The following is a 13,671-nucleotide window of genomic DNA, read 5'->3' as shown; positions in this document are numbered from 1 at the left end:
TCTTGTCGGCATATCACCTGGAGGGAAATGGCATATGTGAGCGACTCAATGGCCTGTTGAAGGAAATGATAGCCAAGATGAAGCTCACATTAAAAAAAGCGATGGTTGCACTGTCTACCACTGGCATTGTATGCACTTCGGAACCACCCAGCTCCGACCATCTCACACTACACGAGATAGTTACAGGCAGAAGATGAGGACCCCTCTTACCCCCCGAGACAGACCTAGATGTGATGCCCAGCCAACTATGGAGGTTTTGGGAACAGAGATGAAGGACTACCTAAACTGTATGACATCCAGCGCCTCTGTCATTTCAGGCCAGCTGCAGCGACGGCGAAAAGGGGACAGCAAAGCACAAAACACAACAGGAAGTGCTGAAGCAGATCCCTCACAAGGTCTACATGCATCCCTCGTCTTCAGTATTGGTGAGAAATTGGTGATGCAGTATTGGCGAGAAACCACACAAGAAAAAGGTGGGATGAGCCAAGATTTAATGGCCCTTTCATAGTAGAGGAATGCACCCCTTCCGCCGTCAAGCTCCAGGGCAGAAGGGCATGGATCTTCATAAATGACATTAAACCCTATGTAGGAGAGCGTCTCCCTGCTGCATTCAACTGCGAAGAAACCACAGACATCGGGGAAGAACCTCAGCACATGCAGACAAGATCCATGGCGAGGAGCATGAGCAGCAAAACAACGGCAAAATAATCCAGTAAATTGTGGCTTTTAAACAAGACATTTATTCAAACCAAGTGAAAGGTGATAAAACGACAATGATACGAACACTCTGTGCACTACAGTTGCAGGGTAAAGAGAAGCACTTCCAAAGCCGCCACAACATTGATAAAATGAACTTGTGAAAGCACGTCATGTCCTAGTAATACAAAGAATCAAGACTCTGATAGACTGCAAATAAGACAATGCCTGAGAGTATAACACAGTATCCTGAAGCAATCTGTATCGAGGCTTTGTTCACTGAATTTATGGTACATTCCAGCAGAAGTCTCAAGTGGGATTTACTCACATACTTTCAACTTGTGGTGCTGTCCTACCCGTCACTCATAGGGAGAGAGACCAGTGTCACAGACTTTATTCAAGATCCTACAAACAGGAAAGTAATCTGGCAACTGCTGACTGTCATCAGAGAAGCTCTCATCAAGCTACCCGAGCACAGCGAAGAGGACACAAATGCTTCCACTGCAGGCAGACTTCACATTGTTTTTCCGCATAATTGAAAGTTCCCAGGACTCATTGGAAGAACGACCGATACCCATACTTTCATCAGGGACCCAGGACATATCGAACAGTTAAGCCAACTGTGGACCAAGCTACACTACTTGGTGGCAGTCCACGCAACAGGAAGGTGCAGAGACTGTGCGATCTCATGACCAGGGCCCAGCCAAACAGGACAAATGTCCCCATCACCCGAGGATACCCGGCTGGCACACAATGTCCTGTTTAGATTAGTCACAGACTATCCAGAAATGGTAGGAAGGTCTGCAGATGTTGACGTCATCACCTTCCTTAGAGATCCAGGCAATACCCCTCACATGGGCACACTTCTCCATGGCATCATGCTCCAGGTGGAGCTATCCAACTTCCAGCGAGAATACCTAAGGAGGTTTCAGTGAGACTTTCCGCCGTGGGCAGATCAAAGAGACTGAGACACAGTTCTTCAGCTTTCCGGCGCAGAACAGATCGTGGAGAGCAGAAACGAGAACTACAACATCTTATTTTTCTTCTGGTTTTTCTATTTTTCTTATTTTTTCCATGTTTCCTTTTTTATTTTTTATTTCTACAGCATTCTATTTTTATGTGATTTTTAGCAGTTACATCCTTTCATTCCTTCGCATTGAACAGGTTCCAGAATGTCCTCAGTACCAAAGCAAATTCAAGGGGTGCACTGGGACTTCACCTACTATAGATATGCATAAATGAATGTGAGGTACCAAAGTTGCTAGCCTAACCTTTTTACATAGTCTAGCAAACGGAACCGTGCTGCATGCCCAGAGACTATCGTCATCACCCCCAAGAGGGGGGACACTTGAAGAGCACTCAACACTTTAGTAATAATAAACTTTTGAGCTACGAGATCGGAGCAAGAAAAGAATAAATAATTGACTATAGAATTAGTCGAAATGGGGACACAGAACAGTAACTTAGTTATACCTCCAGCAGAGGGCCGCCCCCGCTTTCCTGGGAGAAAATGCTGCCAGTTGTCACTCAAAAACATAATGTGGATTTGCATAGTAATTATCGTTGTGTTTTTGTCCTTAACTATCAGAACTGCATTTTTTATTGGTGCACAAAGTGTCCCACTATCAGTACGCCCACTGGATAATGAACGCCTGGGTCCCACGAAAGCACCCAGACGCTATATAGTGATTCCAGTTCCCAGAAAGGCTGATGATAAAACAAACGGACTAAAACTAAATGTAATTAGCAGTGATACATACACACTTGAGATGATGAATGGAGAGAAAAGCTGGAGACAGGGTCAGCACGGAATGAGTGATAATGAAGCACTGACCATGGCACGCACCCACACACAGAATGCACACAGACAAGGGCAAGTGTCAATGGCTACAGGGCCTCCAAAGACGGCAGCAGAGAAGGAGAGACTGCCTGCCGAGAATTTAATTCCAGAGAACAGTGGGCATGACCAAGAGAAGTCAAGTGAAATACCAAAGACGGAGGGAATAGCAAAATCCCTCAAAAGAACAGAAGTGGCCACGAAAGAATTCACAGAGAAGACACAAATGTTAATAGATTATTTGTTCCCATTCATAGTCCGAACAAAGAAACTGCACGAGGAGCTGAAAAACAGGACTATAGTAACTATAACAGCCAGCACACCTGCTCCAACGCAAGGAACAAGCCGCAGGCCTACAACACAGCCACGCGTTGGGAGGTTGGTGAACCAATGGTAGTTCAGGGAAGTTTATGACAGACTACAAAAGGGAAGGAAAGGAAGCACAAAACCTTCTCCTACCACAGCGTTGCAGTCGAGGCAGCCTGCTCCACCGAGATACCCGGAGTGGAAAAGCAGCACAGATGCATTTGGAGACATAGTCATAGCAAACTACAGAAGGACGCTGATAATCACGAGAAGTCCTCATGAAGATAACAATTAACTTAATGATTACCTGGACAGCACAGCCCATATTGGAAGCAACATATGATACCAGCACATGAAGGAAGTAGGACGAAGCCAGTCGGGAGGAGAATGCTTTGTCTGTGCTCTACTACAATACAGCATGGGAAAATCCAAGATCTTCGTGGCCTTAGAAATTGATGTCCCTAGAGCACACTATGTCACATGTAGCAATGTGTAACACCAGAGGACAATTTATGGGAAAAGACGCCTCGTTGATATGGGCCAAAGAAAAGGATTACCCGGATGAAGATGGCTACATCCAGGACATTAAAACACGAAACCAAGCGCACACCAGAAATCATGTGATCAGGTACGAGAACCCTGGCGTCAAAGGATCAGGGATACGATGGGAAATTAACCTGAGACTGAACGTTCAAGGAAAAACTGCAGAAGAGACTAAAATCTGGAAGAACAGAGGCCAGATGCAGATCTGGGGGTCATTGGTCTCCCCAGATGGATGGGAAGACGGAGTAGTAATCTGCAGAGCGTGGATGGTCCTTGGAGCCTGCAAAGAAGTAATAGAGAATTTGCAGAGGTTATGCAAACCTCTGTGGCCAAGGTTGGTAAAACTGCTAACATGGGTCGAAGATAGAGGAGGGCCCCTGCAAATAGTACCACTGGAAAGTCCGAAACTATGCTTCAGAAGTAATGGCACAAGGAAGATGGGAGAGAATGTAAACTGCAGAAAAATCTTTGAAGCCCCAGGAATGACACAAGGTACCGCAGTTATCATGGACCATTACTGGGCATGTGGATCCAAGGCATATATAAGATTACCGAAGAATTGGGGAGGTATATGCACACTGGTGAACGTCCATGGTTCTGCACTACTGATCCCCAAGAATGACCTGAATTTGGACAGTTTCCCGAAAGCAGATGCTCATCTAAGGAGAAGGAGATCTGCGGAACTGGTGTCCACGATGAAAAGAGAAAATTACTTTTCTGCCAAATCAGAAGAGGCATTTCATGCAATCTCTTACGAACACAGGCTATTCAGCCTCACCTCAACAGTGTTCACAACATTGCTCTTGCCCCACATCCAAGTTGGAGTAAACGCTTAATGGTTGCAGATAACCAGATGGGAGTTATTGCAGACCATCAATACCACCATAAAAGGATTCAATGCAATCAAAGAAGAACTAAGACCAATCAGACTGATGACCCTCCAGGACAGATATGTGCTTGACATGATCACAGCGATGGATGGAGGTGTTTGTGCTAAAATCGGAGAATCATGTTGCACATTTGTACCATCACATGATTAAGAAAATGGAACCCTAACAGAGGCCATAAGTATGCTGACAAGCCTGAAAAACCAGATGACCGATGAGACTGACGAAGTGGGCGATGACAGCTGGTTTGGAGCTCTGTTCGCATGGGTCCCACAATGGATGGCAGACATATTCAAGTTTCTGGGAGCCTTACTAGCAATGGTACTGCTAGAATTCGGTGTTATCAAGATAATCATCACACAGTACCAGAAAACTGCAAAGAAAGCTATAGGGATGAAAATAATGGTCGATGTTGAACCAGGATGGAAGCCTAGAGACCTGACTGATGAAGAAATAAGAGACTTTGTGAAGGCCAGCAATTTTGCGCCAGAAGGGACAAAGTTCACATATCCTAAGAAACGAAGAAGATATGAAGGTAAATGGATCTATTGCAGCCCAAATGGACAATGCCAGCTAATGACCTGGAACAAAGATGAACATGTGAAAACAGCAGGGAGTTTGAAGGGGGTGATAAAAATATGGACTCCGAAGACACACTTGTTCACGCCATCATGTACTAACCCTGAAGAAGATGAACAAAACACTGAAGAATCAAAAGAAATAAAAACAAAAAATGAAGCAGGAGTGGTCGATGAACCGACCAGAGGGGGAGTGTAGAGGAGGTCCCAGACATGACCTGCACCCCTGCCCTTCCTTTTGAGGTACCAGGATGGTACTCGTCAAGGTACGTGATGTATGAAGAGCGAATGAACCAACAGAGAGCTGCACTGGGACTCTGCCCTGTGTACATTAGAAGATCTGTACCTTTTGAAGCGCCCATAACCAGACAACCCTGGGCATTACGGTACCCTATCAGACAGCCTTACCAGTCGCTGATACGAAATGAGGAGTACCTACATACGGTCCACGAAGCCACTACGGGCCAGTGGAAATGACACAAGGGCCTGAACAGACTCGTGAATGAACAAAAGTGGCAATCGAAGACAAGCACGCCAGTGCGAGTAACTACGAAAATAAATGTAATGGACACAGAGAAGAGACAATGTTAAAACGTAAGGAAACGTTGCTACGAGACAAGATGGAAGCAACCGACCAGTTAAACGTGTGTAAATAGGCTTGGAATGCAAGAGGCTGAAGAAAACGATACTTCTTGCTATGCTTAGTAGAATATTAGAAGCAGAAATGGGCCCAGGCTGCCAGAGGCCTAACAGGCCAAGTTTTGTAACCCAGCCAGAGGCAGGAGAAGGAGCGGAATCGAAGCTCAACAAAGAGCGGCTCATGCCTAGGAAATCGAGGTCATCCAGAGGAAGGGAGGAGAGCGTCAGCTAACAAGACTCAAACTTCAGAGCATACCAGCCTGCCCCATGAAGGCCAAGATAAGGGGGGCCCATGCAGGTGACGAGGCCAAAACAGAATTAATTACACTAAAAGCTGGAAACTGAAGCAGATTAATGGTGAACTAACACGTGACCAGCCAGGCGCGAAGAGGTACCACCGCCTGATGTCATCCAGGACCCGAGGATGCCATAACTTTTCCTGATAAGAGGCTACAGTTTCGAGGCCATACCCAGCCAACTAATTGACACATAGCCCTAAAATACTGATTGATGGAAGGGAGGCAGGGTGAAACTTGGGTCACCAGGCACCTGGGTGTCCATTCTGCATGCTGCTAATTAAAATGGGGATTTATGTCTACGGGTGTAAACTGCCCAATCACAATGGACAAAGTTATCTAGGGTCCTATATATCGTAGAACCAATGAGACGTCGTACTTGTAATGACGTCTATCACGTGTGGTGTAGTGGGATGGGCGTAGACGCCCACCCGATAAGAATTATCCAATCCACATGCTCTATTATCATATAAAGATATAGCACCTATACTTAAGTTACCTTTCCTAACCAATCATATTGCATGTCTAGTTTTTTAGAATTAGACGTCAATGATGACGAATATTGCCTATACGAATTGCTGTTCAACTGAAGTTCGAGGAAGTCGGAGCGAGACAAGTGATCGCAACGATGCTGATTCCCTTTTGTTTCCCTGTTTGATGTACTTGCCATTAAACGGACTTCCCTTTGCCAAACTACTGAGTCCTCATTATTGAGTCGTGTTGGAGTAAGTGAATCCTGTACCCCCAGTCCTCACATGGTGCAGCTATCTTGTCTTACAGGTACTAGAGGGTGCGCACTGATCTATGGGCCCGTCAGTGAAACCCTGCTCCTCAGTACAACATTATACTATAGTATACTATACATTTTAATACAATGTTATACAAGTCAAAAAGGCAGCAATAAAGTAAATGGGTGTTAGGCAGAGTTTGCATGCAGTATCCTCTGGGACCACTACACACAACTATGACTACAGGTGTAAGCAAAACCAACCTTTGGTATAAGTCTGTACCACACAGTTTTTGGTAGCAAGCTGAACAGCCAGGCTTATCTCAAGAGGGAATGTGAGCTGCAACAATGTTACACAGAGGTCTACAATCACAAGTATTCAAATAGACTCTTATACTCAAGGTTTCTTGGTAAAACACTTATTTATTACACAATCAGAAAACATTCACTAAAAGGAAGCAATCAATATCACACGAAAATATTCCACAGTATATCACAATACTCGGTTCTGAGGCATTTAAACTACTTTGAAGGAGGAGCAAAATGGCATTCAGAGTATTTGAAGTAGGAGCAAAAAGGAATAAGTTAATAAAACAAATAGTAGAGCTATTCTTAAACAGTGCAAATAGTTTGAGTTCACCAGAGGAGTTGGTCCAATGCAATAGGTAGGCCAAAATCAATGGGCTAGAGTCTTCTATCAGTAGAAACAACGGTTCTGCAAGTTAAAAGGAAATGTCTTTGCCACGGTTCTCTGAAGTAGTTCATAGACTAAAGTTCTATATGTCGGGTCACAAGCTGATTAGGCTTGCAAGTTGCCAAAGTTTCACACACTTTTGCAGTGAGAGGTGAGTTCTGGTCAGGTTTTCACAGTACCTTATGTTGAAGAAAAAGATGCAGCTGAGGACTTCTGTTCTGGGCAGTTCCTGCAGATCTCGCTGTTCCTGAGCCTCAGTCGTGGAGACAAGAGGGAGGACGTTGGGGGACTCCTGCACTGCACAGGGACTGGTCGCAAAGCTGGCAAACTGGCAAATCTTTCATTCCGGTAGCTGTCGTCAAGCACACAAACTGGTGTCCTTCTCCCTAGCTATTCGGTTTCCTGCAGCACTCTGAGGAAAACACAACCAGCTCTGAGAATGGTATCCAGGTGGCTTATGAGTTGATTGGTCCCACCAACTCAAAGGGAGAAGTCTTCCTTGAAGAGCTTCTCTGTCGAGATGAACTTGGCGATTCGGATTTGCAGCAGGGTTTCACCGGGCAAACCCATGGTCCAGGAGTTGCAGAGCCATCCTCTTCCAGCTCGTCTTTGGTTCTTTCGTCCCAGTGGTCGACTCTGCCTTCCAAGCCAAGAGACTCACCTTTTAAACAGTTTTCTCCCATTCATTCCAGCCTAGCTGCCACTCACCCAGCAGGGTGGCTGTCCTTGCCGGACAGTCTGCCAGCCAATCATGCCAGAGTGCATTTGGGTCTCCTAGGAGTCTAACCACAGGGAGTGTCGGGCACCACCCTCACTACCTGCCCACCCCAGACACTCGGGCGCCAAGGGCGGTCTTCAGTCCTGAAGCCCGCCAAAGGTGTAGACCGCACTTGAGTCTAGGGATTACCCTGTGCTCTATACTGGACTTGACCCAAGGCTTGCAATTACAGTATGGGCAGGTAAAGCCAAAGCCGGTGACTCTGAGCTTAGATTTCAACTACATAGTGTCATAGTCTGACAAACATTGAGATGGGGAATTATAACGTTTGTTTTTTGCATATTTATACAAGGTCTTCGAACAAGACACCCTGAAGAAGGCGGACTAAAAAGTGTCTTATGACCGCCGAAACGTGAAGAGCTTGGTTAGATACCGATCCCCACGTAGGCAAATAATTCTTTAATTTTACAAAGGTAGCGGGCGCCCCTCTCTCGCAAGAACAGACATGATAACCTGTTCAGTGGTTATTAACCACTTGAGAGTTCGCAGCCACTGCTTTTACTCACTGTGCCTTTCACAGATGGGAAATATCCATTTGCATATCAGTCTTTGTCCTGCCCAGGGGCAGTCCAGCACCGAAATACAATGGCAACTCCAATCTGAACGAGAGTACCACCAGCAACCCCATACACGTGTTTCACCCTTGTTGGGGATCATCAGTGAGGTGAAGCTGATGCCTCTCTAAGCACAGTGAGAGGGAGACCACGTCTGGTTGCCCCCAGGAGACCTAGGGTTACCAATCCCAGGTTCCTTAAAATAGTTTTACAAAGGTAGCGGGCGCCCCTCTCTCGCAAGAACAGACATGATAACCTGTTTAGTGGTTATTAACCACTTGAGAGTTCGCAGCCACTGCTTTTACTCACTGTGCCTTTCACAGATGGGAAATATCCATTTGCATATCAGTCTTTGTCCTGCCCAGGGGCAGTCCAGCACCGAAATACAATGGCAACTCCAATCTGAACGAGAGTACCACCAGCAACCCCATACACGTGTTTCACCCTTGTTGGGGATCATCAGTGAGGTGAAGCTGATGCCTCTCTAAGCACAGTGAGAGGGAGACCACGTCTGGTTGCCCCCAGGAGACCTAGGGTTACCAATCCCAGGTTCCTTAAAATAGTTTTACAAAGGTAGCGGGCGCCCCTCTCTCGCAAGAACAGACATGATAACCTGTTCAGTGGTTATTAACCACTTGAGAGTTCGCAGCCACTGCTTTTACTCACTGTGCCTTTCACAGATGGGAAATATCCATTTGCATATCAGTCTTTGTCCTGCCCAGGGGCAGTCCAGCACCGAAATACAATGGCAACTCCAATCTGAACGAGAGTACCACCAGCAACCCCATACACGTGTTTCACCCTTGTTGGGGATCATCAGTGAGGTGAAGCTGATGCCTCTCTAAGCACAGTGAGAGGGAGACCACGTCTGGTTGCCCCCAGGAGACCTAGGGTTACCAATCCCAGGTTCCTTAAAATAGTTTTACAAAGGTAGCGGGCGCCCCTCTCTCGCAAGAACAGACATGATAACCTGTTCAGTGGTTATTAACCACTTGAGAGTTCGCAGCCACTCTTTAACCCTAAAGACCCAGATACAGGCTTCATTTGAGCCTCAGGACATTAATAAATCCTTACAAATTCCTGGTTTTTCACCAAACATAACAATTGTTGTGGAGAGACACATGGATTGTTTCAGGACACCCTCAACTGGGTGTGAATTAGGGAACTGAATTCAACTTTTCCTATTTTAATCCACTTTCAATGTTGTATATATAGAAACTTCACTTTCTGTTCTTTATGTTGATTAATTTTTTTGTCATGATGTATCAAGATTGTTTGTTCACTACAATGTTTATATTTTTGCTTTTTGGAAAGATGTTACTGTTGAGTTAAACACTCTTTATTAATGTGAATTAAAGAGCACATGTTGAAAAAATTCTTGCCTCTCCAATATGCTCAATTATCCTAAGACTTCTATAAATAATTGATTTGGATGATTGACGTAACACAAGCGTCACATGTAGAGCAATTACTGAGTGATGATTAGAATCCTTTTTCAGATTTTTCTTTCATTCTAGGGTGGGATGCATCTATATTTGCATATGTAGGAACAAAGGCTCCAAACCTGGTTTGGCGCGCAGAGACAAACGCTAGAAGGACCTTTCCGAAAAGAAATGGCGAAAAAATAAGACCGGGACCTGTTTAAACAAAGAAGGCTCAGACGCCATCTTGAAAAACATGGCTCCCGCGTTTTAACGCTACCAGTGTTCGCGGTCAGGAAAAATCATGGAATTTCATTGTAAAACCACTGCCACCAGCCATTTCGAGAGGAAAGGGTAGCATTTGACTGCTGCATGAGTTTCTAGACTTAGGGAATCCTAAGTAAATGCCTCCGGCACTCTATTGTAAGATAGTGTGTGCTGGGACTAGGAATTTGGAAAGACTAGTAAAGACAATTTCATTTTGCTTTCTCTGGAAAAAATTACTGTTTCCCATTAATGTTGCCCATTAAAAGGCAACTTTGGGAGGTCCAGAAATGCACAAAAGGGGCCGAGTATGATGGGCTACCTTTAAAGATGAAATAAATAGGATTCAAGTGACTATGGGTAGACAGCACAAATGGCTGCTAAAGAAACTGATCAAGCGCCTCTGAACAGAACAACCGTGGGACAGCCTGAAAGCCTTCCCTGTGTAACTGCACTGAGGGTGCTGTGTGACACACATGAAAAGATGATGCCTATGGAGTTGTCTAAAACTCCACAATCAAAGACAGAAGAGTAAAACACACATCAAAATACACAAGAGAGTGGGAAAAGAGCCACACTCTCTCCAGGTAAAAAAATCAAGTCCTCGAAGTTGCTGGTGGTCTATAAGGTGAAGGGAATTGGCACTTTTATGAAAATTCTTCCTAACACTTGTCCCCCCCAGACTAAGGGACAGGAGGATTTAATCCACCCCTGGATGAATCTCCTTACTCCAGTCGGTAACACATTCTGGAGAGACCATCAGCATTTCGGTGATTATACCCTGACCAGTGTTCAATGGTAAAATCAAACCCCTGTAGGCTGATTGACCATCTTAACAATTTAGGATACAAGTATGGTCTAAACCTCTTCAGAGACCACACAATGGCAAAACACTCAAGTTCTATGATTGCCCACCTTGTCTCAGGTTCCTTCAGCTTCCTGCTGATGAAGCAGTTTGGGTGTTCTCCACCTTTCTCATCCAGCTGACTCAGAACTGTACCTATACCTGTATTGGAAGCATCTGTTTGCACAATGAAGGTTTGGCTGTAGTCAGGAGCTCTGGAGCGTGACAACGGGCTTTCTTAGGTCCTTCAAATGCCTTAGTGCACTCCTCATTCCACCTGACCTTCTTGGAGAATTTGGGTGAGATGACCACATTCAAGGGAGAAGCTATGGACCCATTGTTCTCTATGAAGTTCCTATAATAACCAGTGAGACCTAAGAAGGCCCTCACTTGGGTTTGAGTAGTAGGGGTGGTCAATTCTTGTACAGCTTGTACTTTTCTAGGCAATGGCCTTATTTCACCTCCTCCTACCTCATGTCCAAGATAGACCACTTTGCTCTGACCAATTTGACAGTTACTTCCCTTTATGGTCAGATGGGCCTGCTCAAGAACCTGCAAAACATATCCAAAGTGGTCAACATGTTCTTTCCAAGTAGGGCTGAACACTGCAATATCATCCACGTATGCCATGCAGAAGTCCTCCATCCCATTCAGAACTTGATTAACCATCCTTTGGAATGTAGCAGGTGCATTATTTTTATCCAAAAGGCATAACCGTAAACTGTTAGAGGCCTGTTGGGGTCGAAAATGCAGTTTTCTCCTTGCCATGGTCTGTCAGGGCTATTTGTCAATAGCCTGACTTTGGGTCAAATGTACTGAGGTACTTGGCTGAACCAAGTTAGTCCACCAGCTCATCTGTCCCAGGTAAAGGATGGGCATCAGTCTTTGTGACTGCATTTAGAGCTCTATAGTCCACACAGAATCTCAACTCCTTGGAGCCTGCCTTTGGTAGTAGCACAACTGGACTAGACGGTAAATGGCTCTATTACCCCAAGATCAAGCATCTTGTTGACCTCCTCCTTTATGTGGGTTCTTAAATGGTCTGACATCCTGTAACCTGTGCTTTTAACAGGTAGACAGTCACCAGTGAGAATATGCTGCTGGCCCCAAGGGGCCAAGCCCGGTGATAGTGAAAACAGGGAGGCAAACTGATTTAACAGAAACTTGCACTCCTTCTGTTGTTCCAGTCTCAGATTAGAAGAGAGATTAACTCCTATCTTCTCATCTAAAGGTTGTCCGCTGAGGAGATCAGGTAGAGGTTCATTCTCCTCCTCCTCAGCAGAAGCTAGAAGCAAAGCTCCCACTTCTGGTCTTGAGACATAGGCTTTTAGACGGTTGGTGTGAAAGACCTTGGGGGCCTCCTTAGGATTGCCTTAGTCCACCAAATAATGGACCTGTCCAAGTTTTCCCACAACCTTAAAGGGTCTAATCCATTTGTCCTGTAAGGCCCTCTGCCTTGTAGGTACCATAACTAGAACTTGCTGGTCTTGAGTAAACTCCACCATGTTGGCCTTCTGGTCATGACAATGCTTCACCAGAGCCTGACCTGCTTTCAAGTTATCAGATGGTCATCTGTGTCATCATGTGTGTCATTCTCCTCCGGAGACCCAGCACATAGTCAGTGACTCTCACTGGCTTGGGAGAAGGAGCACTCTCCAACCCCTCCTTAATTAGGGCCAATGGACCTCTAACTGGATGACCATAGAGCAACTCAAAGGGATTAAATCCAACTCCCTCCTGAGGGACTTCTCTATAAGCAAATAGAAGGCATGGCAGTGGAAGGTCCCACTTTCTTCTAAGGGGTTCCTCTAAGGCACCTATCATGCTCTTCATAGTTCTATTAAACCTCTCTACCAATCCATTTGTCTGGGGATGGTAGGGGGACTTGTAAGTCACTCCACAGTTTTTCCACATGGCCTGCATGTAGTGGTACATAAAATGTGATCCGTTGTCAGAGATGACTTCCTTATGAAAACCTACCTTGGTAAAAATACCAGGTGGGGTCTTAGCAACAGCCTGAGCTGTGACAGGCCTCATAGGTATGGCTTCAGGATACCTAGTAGCATGGTCTACTACAACCAATATAAATCGATTGCCTGAATAGGTTGGAGGGTCTAAGGGACCAACCATGTTGATTCCTACCCTCTCAAAAGGGACTCCCACCACTGGCAGAGGCACCAAAGGTGCAGGAGATTTTAGTTCCGGGGTGTCCAGGGGCTTTTCACCGGTGAGGAAGGAAGTTTCCTCTAGGGTTTTACATCCCTCTACCCCCGTGCCTCCCCCTCGGGAACCGGTGAATTGTCTGGTTTCTCTCCCAGTCATTGTTCTGGGTTGCCAGACCCTGGGTTTGCGGGGTTCTGAAGCGCAATGTTCATCTGAGGGTTCTGCTGAGCCCTCAACATACAACCCAGATCCTGTGTGAGGTTCTGGACCTGGCTCTCCAGTTGGGACCCCCATTCCGGCTGGTACGGGGGTCTTTGTTTGTATCTAGGGGGTTCACGGGAAGGGTAACTATCCCTTCTCCCGAGCTACCCTGGGTATTGGGGATTTTGGTAACCCTCCACCCTTAACCTCCCTTCTCCCGGATTGGGTTGTCTAGGCTCCTGA

This window comes from Ambystoma mexicanum, chromosome 8, assembly GCF_040938575.1.
Source record: "Ambystoma mexicanum isolate Mex_15411 chromosome 8, UKY_AmexF1_1, whole genome shotgun sequence".
Classification (NCBI taxonomy): Eukaryota; Metazoa; Chordata; class Amphibia; order Caudata; family Ambystomatidae; genus Ambystoma; species Ambystoma mexicanum.
This window is presented reverse-complemented; position numbering follows the sequence as displayed.